Raw genomic sequence first — 10,667 nt, 5'->3', positions numbered from 1 at the left:
TATTCCAGTAAACCTTCAATAAGGGATAATTAAAGATCTCTCTGTTAAATTATTATCAAAATGGTGTTGACTTGTCAATAACGTTACAAGCTTGATGCATGCAAATTATAAAGAAAATCTAATGACTAGATTTTCTACAAATAAAGTGAACCGATTTTAAAGGCCCATTTATATCTATTCATGTTGCCATGGCAACAGCACATATGGCAGCTTAACTATCAAAAAACCAATGTTTGTGTTGTTAACTTGCTTGCTGCCATTTTTGGCGACCCAGGGATCAAGGGTTTTAGAGAAAAAGGGGAATGAAACGCAGGTATCAAAAACTGTGTTCAGCCACCTCAAGACCAAAATCTGCGATATTCCTACACTACTTTTGACCTAACCAAAAATTCGATCCCCTCACCCTTCAATCAATACCCTGTTTCAAGACCTGCCTTATAATAAATTAGCTCAGACCGTTGAGAAGCTTTTGTTGATGGTCTTAGCTTTTTCTAAAAAAACATAACGAATTCAAGACTAGAGGGCAAAAACCATGCCCTATTTGAGACCAAAATGGCCAAAATCGATACCCTATAGCTGACCAAAACATCGTTTTGCGAACAAAGGAATATGCCTCCTTGTTTACCCACGGAGGATGTACGTTGGCATCTTTTACACTTTTTAATAACTTTTTGGGGATGAGTTATTGGGAAGTCGTTTCTAGCTACTTAGCTCTACGTGAAAGGTCAAATTTATCTTTGGAGTAAGCCCAAACTAACATGTAAACTATATGGGTCGCCCGTCATGAGCATTTCCGTGGAATGGCATGGTGCATTAGTAGATGGAGGGTCTAACCATCACTTGTGACCTGGCCTGTGATTTAGACACTATGTCGTTCATCAACAAAGGTCAACGAGAAGATTGTTATATAGTCGTCAGCAGTTTTAAGGACTTCTATTTTAAAGATAATTTAAAAGCTTGATCCTTTTTTTAATTATTTTCCGGGGACTTGCATTCAAGCAAACTTGTTTAAGGCGGGTCCACAACTTTTTTTTCAAGTTTTATCACTTTATATGAATCCAAAGGGCCCGCATTTACAATGCTCACATATCTTCCTTGTTTGTGGTATGTGGTCATAATTGTACCCATAAGACTGTTGCTCTACCAATTTGAAGTTTAGAGCTTATAACTAACAAACTAAACAGAATTAGCTTATTAAACGTTATAACGAAAAAGCATAACTTGAAATGTTAAGCCCTGCCAGTAAACCTTTTTGATTTTTGGTGATCACGTTTTCTTTCTGCGAATCACACAGTAGAGGCAAGACATATCGATCGTGGACGGTGAGCTATGCACCATGTAAAACGTTGCGCTTTGTCACGCATACATACTAGTCACGCAAAGTTTTCGATTAGTATACCATGGAATATCCCACGAGTCACTTGTATTTTCTCGGTATATACAGCGAACCTTTAGGCGAGAGTGTATACCAAGAAAATATAAGTGACAAGTGTCATATTCCATGGTATACTAATCGAAAACGTTGCCATGTTGGTTTGTAAAAAGTGGGCGGGGAGGGGGTGGGGAAGAAAAGGAAGAAAACGCGAATTTTTCCTTCCCCTCCCACTCCCCCGTTAATCCTCTTTCAGCCTAACACCCATTCCCTAACACGTCTTTTCATCTCACACTAAGCCTCTTCCGAGCCTGAATCCAAGATGGCGCTCGCTTGGTCAAAATGCCCTCTCTCGCCAAAATACGCCTGCATTGCAAACCAAACCCACACCGTATACGGAATCGCGTACCGATGATTCGCCCAGTCTCTTCCAATAGGAAAAAAAAAAGTACTCTTGAAGCATTTGAACGGCTCTCACTGTCGAAATTCTGTAATATTTTCCTGGTTTCAATATAGTTCTGTGATATTTTCCAGGTTTCAATATAATTCTGTAATATTTTCCTGGTTTCGACGAGCCATCGCCTTTAATAGCGAAGCTCCGGCCGCTCACAAGGCCACCAAGCGGAGCCCCATAACTATAGGAACCAAACCACGTGTATGCATAGAAATAGCGAAGACCATGCAACCCTTTCTCATGGTCAACATGGCTAGCGGCGTGGATCGCGAGCGCGTGCGCCCAACGACGCAAAACAACAACGATCGCGCAACATGGCGGCCATACTGTACTACAACTAAAAGGTCAACCGAGGCAAGCAGCCTTAGTTCACAAAGTGCATATTTGATATTGGACATCCATGCTATGGTCAATTAACACCTTTCAAATCAAGGTATCCGCTGACCTGTATCACGTGACTATATTGCGGGCTCAGGTTTAGAGCTCGTAACGTGTATTTTTTGTAAGTTGACCACTGACCAAAAACTGTTTTTGATTGAATTGCAGGCTTAAGCCAGGTTAATTTATTGTAATAGGAGCTCCACTTTTAGGCCTGGCTAAATCTATATATGAGCATATGCTCAAGCTTTGATGCTATTCGTCAACTAGACAACCAAAATGACTTAAGAAATCGCGTCGCATTTCCTAAGAAACATACGATGCCCTGAAGAGAGTGATTTATATAACACTTTCCGTCGAACTTGACCTGTTGCTAGTCATTTAGCCACAGTGATTTCACTTTAACTTTATTTTGTAGCTTATTGGCTTAATAGTATCGCAGAAAAACTAGGACTCGTCAGGCTTGCTTTGTGAATATGTTTTATAGTTACTATCCATGGAAGCAGCGTGGCCGAGTGGTTAGATTTGAAATCCGTAGGTCCCGGGTTCAAATCCCGTTCTGACCGCTAGCTGATGTCGTTCTCGGTAGCCCCGAGTTCAACTTCTCGGCTGCGCTTGTAAATAGCCAACTGGTCTGCCTCCCGCCAGTTGGGATTCTTAACCTATTTATATTTATTTGAATATTTATTTATCGTTGTTTGTTTAATTGGTCCTGCAAAGGCCCAATGTGGAGTGGCCAATTAAGTATACATCCATATACTAAAAACTCGATTCTACGCACTTTTAAACTTTTAAACTTGTACTCGCGCGAGTAACGAGTAACGGTGTTACTCGTTACTCGTTATTGCGTTACTCTGTTTAGTAGTAACGCCCCACAAATTTCCATGACCTTTTGGGGGTCATGCCATCATGGCTAAAAGGAATATTTGTTGTTAATCATGTGAGGGGTGTTCGCTTCTCGCATCTTCAGTTCGCTTCATTTTCGCCCTGTTCTCCTGTTGCTGAGTTGCATTGTAAATCGAAGATTAAGACTTATGGCTGCACTTTCTACAGTTCAGTTGCTTTTGTTTGTTGCGATTGCTTCCCCCTTTGTGACTGTGAACAGTGGTTCCTGTGGCCCGTACCAGAGCAGTTCATGCGAGGAAGATCAAGTCTGTTGCCAGAATGAATGTTATTTCGCGTCAAACTGTTTGTACCAGAACTGTTATCACGACAGCGATTGTCAGAAAAATGAGAGTTGTTGCAACAATGAATGCAGAAATTCTGAAGTCTGCGGCTACGGAGACTCATGTTATTCGGACTCTGATTGTGGCTCGGACATGTCTTGCTACGATGGAACTTGTTATCGCGATCCATATGAGAAGTCTGATAAGTTTTTCAACATTTTTATGCCAATAGCTATCTTTGCCTTCATTATTGCTTGTGCCGCCGCTTGCTGGTCTTATTTTTGTCCTTGTTGGCCGTGGCCGTGCCCGTGCTTCAGGAGGGAGTACGAACCTGTTTAGTATCAAAGAAGAAGTGCCGCCGGAGAATTCTGTTACGAATAGGGTTCGAAGTGACCTACATATAGACTTGTAAATTTTCATACAAATGTGATTTATTGACCAATTTCGGCACACACTATTAAGTCTTCTCAGGAATTTACTTATCCACTTGCATCTCAACATCCCTTCAAACTTCGGGAAAATGTAAAAACGTCACCATTTCGTTGACAACTGGCAGCCACTGCGAACAGTAGAGTGTTTCTGTCGAGGACTCTAGCTGCTGATAGTTGCCCCGTGGAAATTTGACGTTCTTAAAACAAATATTTACCTGAGAAAAGAAATATGCTAATTTTAAGAACATCAAGTTCCGAGACATAACCTCCTCGTTGTCTTTATTGTTCTCTGTGTTCATTGCTTGTAGCCTCCATTTGGCGCGGAAATATGCTCGGATTTTTGTCCGCGGATATTATCTGTTCCGAGAAGCGAACAGTTATCCGCGAGCGTAGCTCTAGGAAAACTGTGAGCTTTGAGGAACAAGTAATGTCCAAGGACAAATATCCGAACATATTTCTGCGCCAAATGGAGGCTATTGTGTTTAGTATTCTTCAAATATTTTTAGCAACACGCGCGGTTTTGAAAACTGGGAAATAACACCCGGATACAGTTCTCCAGTTTTAGCAGGGGTATATTCAGTCACGTGGGGCGTTTAAACAAATCGCGCGTGAGCGAAAATATTTGATAGATTATAATGGCTGACAGTATAGTATACGAGTAGCTAAGCCAATCAGATTGCAACATTTGCATCAATATACTAGTAGAATTCTGCTAAATCGATTTAGCCAAGCCTAAAAGCGTAGCTCCTGATTGCAATATAATATAAATAATAAGTAAACCACAAAGGAAAAAAAGAATTTGCTTTTCTTGGACCAGAAACTCAAAAAATGATCAACTGTAAACATGTAATTGTTCAGCGTCTGGTTTCACTACTTTTCCAGTCAACTTTACTTAACAAACTATGTGAACTAAATGAGATTTTGACACGGCATTATCGCGTTACATTGGCGACTAGTTGGGAGAAAATATATTTTCGTATTGTGCACCGTCGCTTCTTGTATCGCTATTTAACGATTCTTCGAGAAAACTAAAAGAAAGAAACGCGACTTGACAAATTCACGTCAGTTTTTCATGCGTCTGTCTTGTTAATGATCATGAATTTTGTCTCAACATTGTCAAATTAGGTAACTGTGGATCCGAGAGGCGATAACCGAGTGGATCCGCAGACCACTTTGACAATGTTATGACGAAATTCATTGTCAATAACAGGGAAACCAGAAACTGCAAGGGACCGCATAAGATAAACACTGCCAACGTAGGATCTACAAGAGATATGATCAGCCAAAAAAAATGTATGAAGACAAACAATAGACTGCAAGGCTGATACTACGTGAAAAACGTTTCGAGACACCAACATGACAAGAACCGATAAAGTAGGATCGCAACAGTGGACAGCTGTTTCGCCCTTCTTAGGGCTCGTCTGCACTGTGTAGCGAAGATATGTAATGCCAGCCCAACAGCCAACGCACATAAATTTAAAAGTGACCTGCTCACTATATCAAGTTCCGTACTTTGAACTCACTTGCGCCTTGAAACACGCGCTGCCACATCACGTGTTTCGGGGTGCAAGGAGACATAGTGTCACGATTGGTGTCTCGAAAAACAAAAACAATAAATGTGGCTGGACAAGGCCAGCCTAAACATTTAAACATTCAACCGCATGGCCAGTACCATGCAGTTTTAAAAGCATGGTACTGGCCATCCGGTTGAATGTTTAAATGTTTAGGCCGGCCTTGTCCAGCCACGTGTATTATTTTTTTTGTTTGTTTCTCGAAACACCAATCGTGACGCTTTGTCTCCTTGCGCCCCGAAACACGTGATGTGGCAAAGCGTGTTTCGGGGCGCAAGTGAGTTCAAAGTACAAAACTTGATATATTGAACGGGTCACTCTGCAATTTATGTGCGTTGGCTGTTGGGCTGGCGTTACATGTCTTCGCTACACAGTGCTGACGAGCCCCAAGAAGGGCGAAACAGCTGTCCACTGTTGCGATCCTACTTTATCGGTTCTTGCCATGTTGATGTCTCGAAACGTTTTTCACGTAGTATCAGCCTTGCAGTCTATTGTTTGTCTTCAATAACAGGACATACGCATGAAAAACTGACGTCAACTTGTTTTTTTACGATGACAAATTGTAAAATTGTGTGCTCTCGCTCGTTGCCGCATGTTATTATAAATGCATGTGTCTGTCTGCTTATTGCAATATACGGAATTCATAAATGGCGGACCGCTCGGGTAAGTCCCGGTACGAGAGCATGAAAACGAGGCGGGTGAGGATAGAATCCCTAATTAAGTAAAACCTTTATTTGAGTGTCAATGTATTTAGCCTAGAGAGACTAATTGGGTACACTAATAAAAATGCAACACTAATAGACACACGGCACTGTACGGCCCCGCAAATGATCCCCGTACCGCAAATGATCCCAAATTGTTCCGCAAATGATCCCCATATTGTACCATAAATGATCCCGGACCGGAAATGGTCGCCTCGCCATAAATTTGGAAATGTTAGAACTAAAGAATTTAGACAGTGGATTTTAAATTTATGCAATCGCTTCTTTATGACTGCGAAACTCAGAAAACCGTGAAGATTTGGATTTGATTCCAAAAGGTTAATTTGGTACTGAACCAATCACTATAAAGTTCAGGATACGCGAGAAAACCTCAAAACCACAACCAATAGGCCACGTTCGATATATCAATATTCTAGCATCCATCCGAGGCTTTCGGGTCAAAATTGCAATTTTTTTAAGTTTCCTTTGTCCTGAAAGCCTCGGAGCCATGTTCGAACATTGATATATCGAACGTGGCCTATTACCGCTGGTGTTTGCGGTTTAGTTTTCTCACGCTTAATTGGCTTTTTCCTTGCTACACAATAATAATCCTTAAATATTTATGGTATTCACGGTTTTCTGAATTTTACAGTAATAATACAATATTTTGATACAACAGTTACGATATGAAACGCAAGAAAATGTGCAGTATGAACCACTTGAATGCAAATTTCACAACTTTAAAAATGATATCCAACGTTACGAAATCCTGTGTTTGAAGTTTGTATTTAGCCGGATCCTTCCCTGAATGACTTTATTGGGCCCGGGCCTGAGATGTATGATAACACGGGATGTTCACTATATCCTCAAATATGGAGACAACTGACAATTCTCAAGTGGATTGACTACATTTTTATTACGGTAACTAGCACGAAGGAATCTTAGAGACTTTCGTGGGAGCCCGTGGCTATCTAGGACGCAAGTATGGCTGGTTTGCAGTGTCACGCCATCAGAAATAAAAATCATAACCATTCAGTGGATCGTCGTTTTAGACCAGTGGGCCTTCGTTTTAGACCAGTGGGTCTTCGTTTTAGACAAGTGGGTCTTCGTTTTAGACCACAGGGTCTTCTTTAGACCAGTGGGTCTTCGTTTTAGACCAGTGGGTCTTCGTTTTAGACCAGTGGGTCTTCGTTTTAGACCAGTGGGTCTTCGTTTTAGACCAGTTGGCCTTCGTTTTAGAGCAGTGGGTCTTCGGTCTTCGTTTTTGGGTCTTCGTTTCGACACATGCAATAAAGATAAAGTGTTCTCTCACTTCTGTGGCATCTGAACATTAATTGCAATCGCCATTAACTTAAAACATTTTTGCCTTTATTCCTATGTATAATTAAGGCAAAAGGCCAAACAGTTAAATATTGTCTACTTACCACTGTGATTTCAGGTTTACGTTGGGGTCTCAAATGTAATAAATGTGCCTAAATGTGATAAAGGTCCTAAATGTAATATAATTTGGTCCTAAATGTAATACAATTTGGCCCTAAATGTTATAAAGGTCCTAAGTGTAATAACTTCTGGTCTTAAATATAATAACTTTTGGTCCTAAATGAGATATATATTTTGGCCCAAAATTTAAAAAAAGTCTCGAGCGTAATAAAATTTGGCCCTAAATATAATAAAGGTCCCAAGTGTTACAACTTTTGGCCCTAAATGTGATTAAGTCACCAACTGTCATAATCGTATTTGGGTAGTCTCAAAGTTGTACGTGACGCCTTATTTGCCTTAATTAGGTGCAGCGACTTCCAGAGTAGAGATACAAGCTCAGTGGCTGCGGAACGAAGTGAAAAATAATGAGCAGGAGGGGAACAGAACACGAGATTTGAAAAAATATGCTCGAGACGGAACAGCCAAACGGGATCGTCAACTGTCTGAAAACGCTCAAGGGGTTAAGAGCTGCCAATTTTCATGTTTCTTTACAAAACCTGTTTACATGTTCACTTTGAAGACAGAGTATGCAGAGTGTGCCATCCCGTCTGCTTTCCCTGGGCACCCTTCTAAGCTGTTTTTTTTTTTGTTTTTTTTTTGTTTTTGCAGTTGTAGCATGAGGGTCTGTATGGGGTTAACCGTTTTAGCCGCAAAACGGCCAAAAATTTAGCTGTTAGGCGTAGAAACTGGTAAAAACTAACCGTTAACCGTAAAAAATTGTTTACGATGACGTATACACGCCATGACTCGAAATCAGAATGGTTTTCCCGCGCCACGTCACGCTTCGATGACGCTTTCTGAACTCGGGCAGATGGGCTGTAAATCTTGCATCCAAAAGCGGGCTTTGTTGTAGCAGGGTGACTCGGTTAGCCGGGCATCCTCTTTACATGTTAACAAGCTATTATAAAGTGTAGCTTCCAAAAAGAAAAGGAGGCGGGATTGATGGACATTCACCAGAACTTACCCAGTTATTCGTGTAGCCGTGAGAACTGGTTTTTGATGAGAACTGTAACTGGTATCGTATTCATATTTCTTTTTATTCTTTTTATGACTAGGTTTTTTTTAAATGTTTGTTCATGATTTATTATTGTTAATTATTTAGCTATTTCCTTACTTGCTTACTTGTTTACACACTTACCTTCCTATTCATTTATTCATTTTTTTTTTTTTTATTTGTTTATTTACCTGACTAGTTATTTATTTAATTTTTTACCTGCAAATTTATTGCCTTATTTTTCATTTATTCATTCATTCACACCCACCACCAGCGCTAACTCGCTGAAAACGCTTCAAAACGGCCTCAAACACCGTGAAACAACAAAGAATACGACAGGAAAGCAAGGTAAGTCAGTTTTAGTCACAGAACATTAAATTTTAGATATTCGGTATTCGGCAGGTTCATTTGGCTTAGACCTCTTAAAAACAAACATAGTAAAGAAATTGCGTCTGAATTAAAAAGCATATACATGGAATATGGACCCCCTCTTTTGTTGCAAAGTGATCAAGGTTCTGAGTTTAAAGGAGATGTGAAACGACTTTGCCGTAAAATGCAAGTGAAAATGGTACACAGTCGTCCGCACCATCCACAGTCTCAGGGGAAAGTAGAAAGAAGCCACCGCGCTCTACGTTTTGAAGATGGAGTATGACCTTCTAAAACTGGAAAAGAAAGTTCTTAACTGGGCCAAAGCACTGCCTCAATATCAGAACATTTTAAATGAGGATCCAAAGACGTTCTGCAGTACAAATCTCCGTTTGAAATATATTTCGCACGCAAGCCTTGTAACAACCATAACCGAGATCTAGAAAGTGAAGACTTCATAAGCGACGAATTGGCGGAAACTGCTGCCAACTGCAAGCCAAGCGACAAGGATAGGAAACGTCGTTTCAGATATGCAAAAGATCTCAGAAAAGTTGCCTATGCTGCGACTGAACGTTACCATCGAAGAATGGTTAACGCCCACGTAAAATCCAATCCCCCATCACGATACGGAATTGGGGAGAAAGTTCACTGCCGACTGGCTAAAAAGGGTATATCTAAGTCCTTCCGAAAACAACAAGTTGTTGAAGGTCTAGTAGAAAAGAGAAATCTAAAGTAATACTCATATAAAGTTTTGTTTATTTCACCATCATCGGGAAGGCGTGAACGACGGTGGTTCAGTGTGGTTGACATAACAAGCCTGACATTAGGAGAAGAAAAGTTGAAGCAAAAAGACCGAATCAACTATCACCTCATAGAAATCGAGAGCGAATAATCTAATTGTTTTAGTAGAATTCTACTAAAATTTACTTCAAATAACGGTTTCCAATTATTTTCTTGACGTATTATTAAACTTTGCGCCTGAAAAAGATTGCTCGGATTGACTTGTCATTTAAAATTGAAGTTGTGTGCTCGCGCGCATCAGTTCTTTCAATAATTTCAACTTTTTCAAAAGTCAAGGAACCGTAAATATCCTTCGTTTAAACTTCTCGGGAATTTAATTATCCATTTGCATCGAAATTCTCCTCCAAAACTTCGGAAGAACGAAAGAACGTCGTCATTTCCTAGACGACCTCCAGTCACTACACACTAATGGCTGAAAGTGTTCAATGGCTCAGCCAATCAGATTACAACATTTGCATTAGCATACTAGTAGAATTCTACTAATACATTTTAGTAGAATTCTACTAGTATACTAATGCAAATGCTACAATCTGATTGGCTGAGCTGCTCGTATACTATCAGCCATTAGAGTGCAGTGGCTGTCGACCGTCCACAAAATGCGAAGTTTTTATCGTTTTTCCGAAGTTTTGGAAGAAAGTTTAGATGTAAATGGATAATTAAATCCCTGAGAAGACTAAAAGACGGGCATTAGGGGTTTCTTGACTTTAAAAACTTGAAATGGTGCACGCGCGTAAACAACAACAAATTTACCAAGGACAATTCAAAGCGTGCGATTTTGCTAACGCGTAAAGTTCAATAATGCGTAGAAAGATAATTAGAAACCGTTATTTGCGTTTATTTCAGTTAGAATTCTACTAAAACAATTAGATTATTCGCTCTCGATTTCTATGAGGTGACATCACCTCATAGAAATCTGTCAAATCTCGAGCTCATAATCTAATTGTTAATGAGACC

General features: G+C 40.2%; 1 protein-coding gene across 2 annotated transcripts in view; it reads left to right on the top strand.

The window, feature by feature from the left end:
* The first annotated feature begins 10,494 nt into the window (after positions 1–10,494).
* The window catches only part of LOC145467138 (RNA 3'-terminal phosphate cyclase-like), a 10,338-nt gene continuing 10,165 nt past the window's right edge, over positions 10,495–10,667 (top strand). For both annotated transcript variants that reach the window (XM_081450674.1, XM_081450673.1), the window contains exon 1: positions 10,495–10,667. This exon is cut by the window's right edge and continues 206 nt beyond it. The gene's annotated coding sequence lies outside the window, so the exon portion shown is untranslated.

The sequence above is a fragment of the Orbicella franksi genome, chromosome 14 (genome assembly GCF_964199315.1).
Source record: "Orbicella franksi chromosome 14, jaOrbFran1.1, whole genome shotgun sequence".
Classification (NCBI taxonomy): Eukaryota; Metazoa; Cnidaria; class Anthozoa; order Scleractinia; family Merulinidae; genus Orbicella; species Orbicella franksi.
This window is presented reverse-complemented; position numbering and strand designations above follow the sequence as displayed.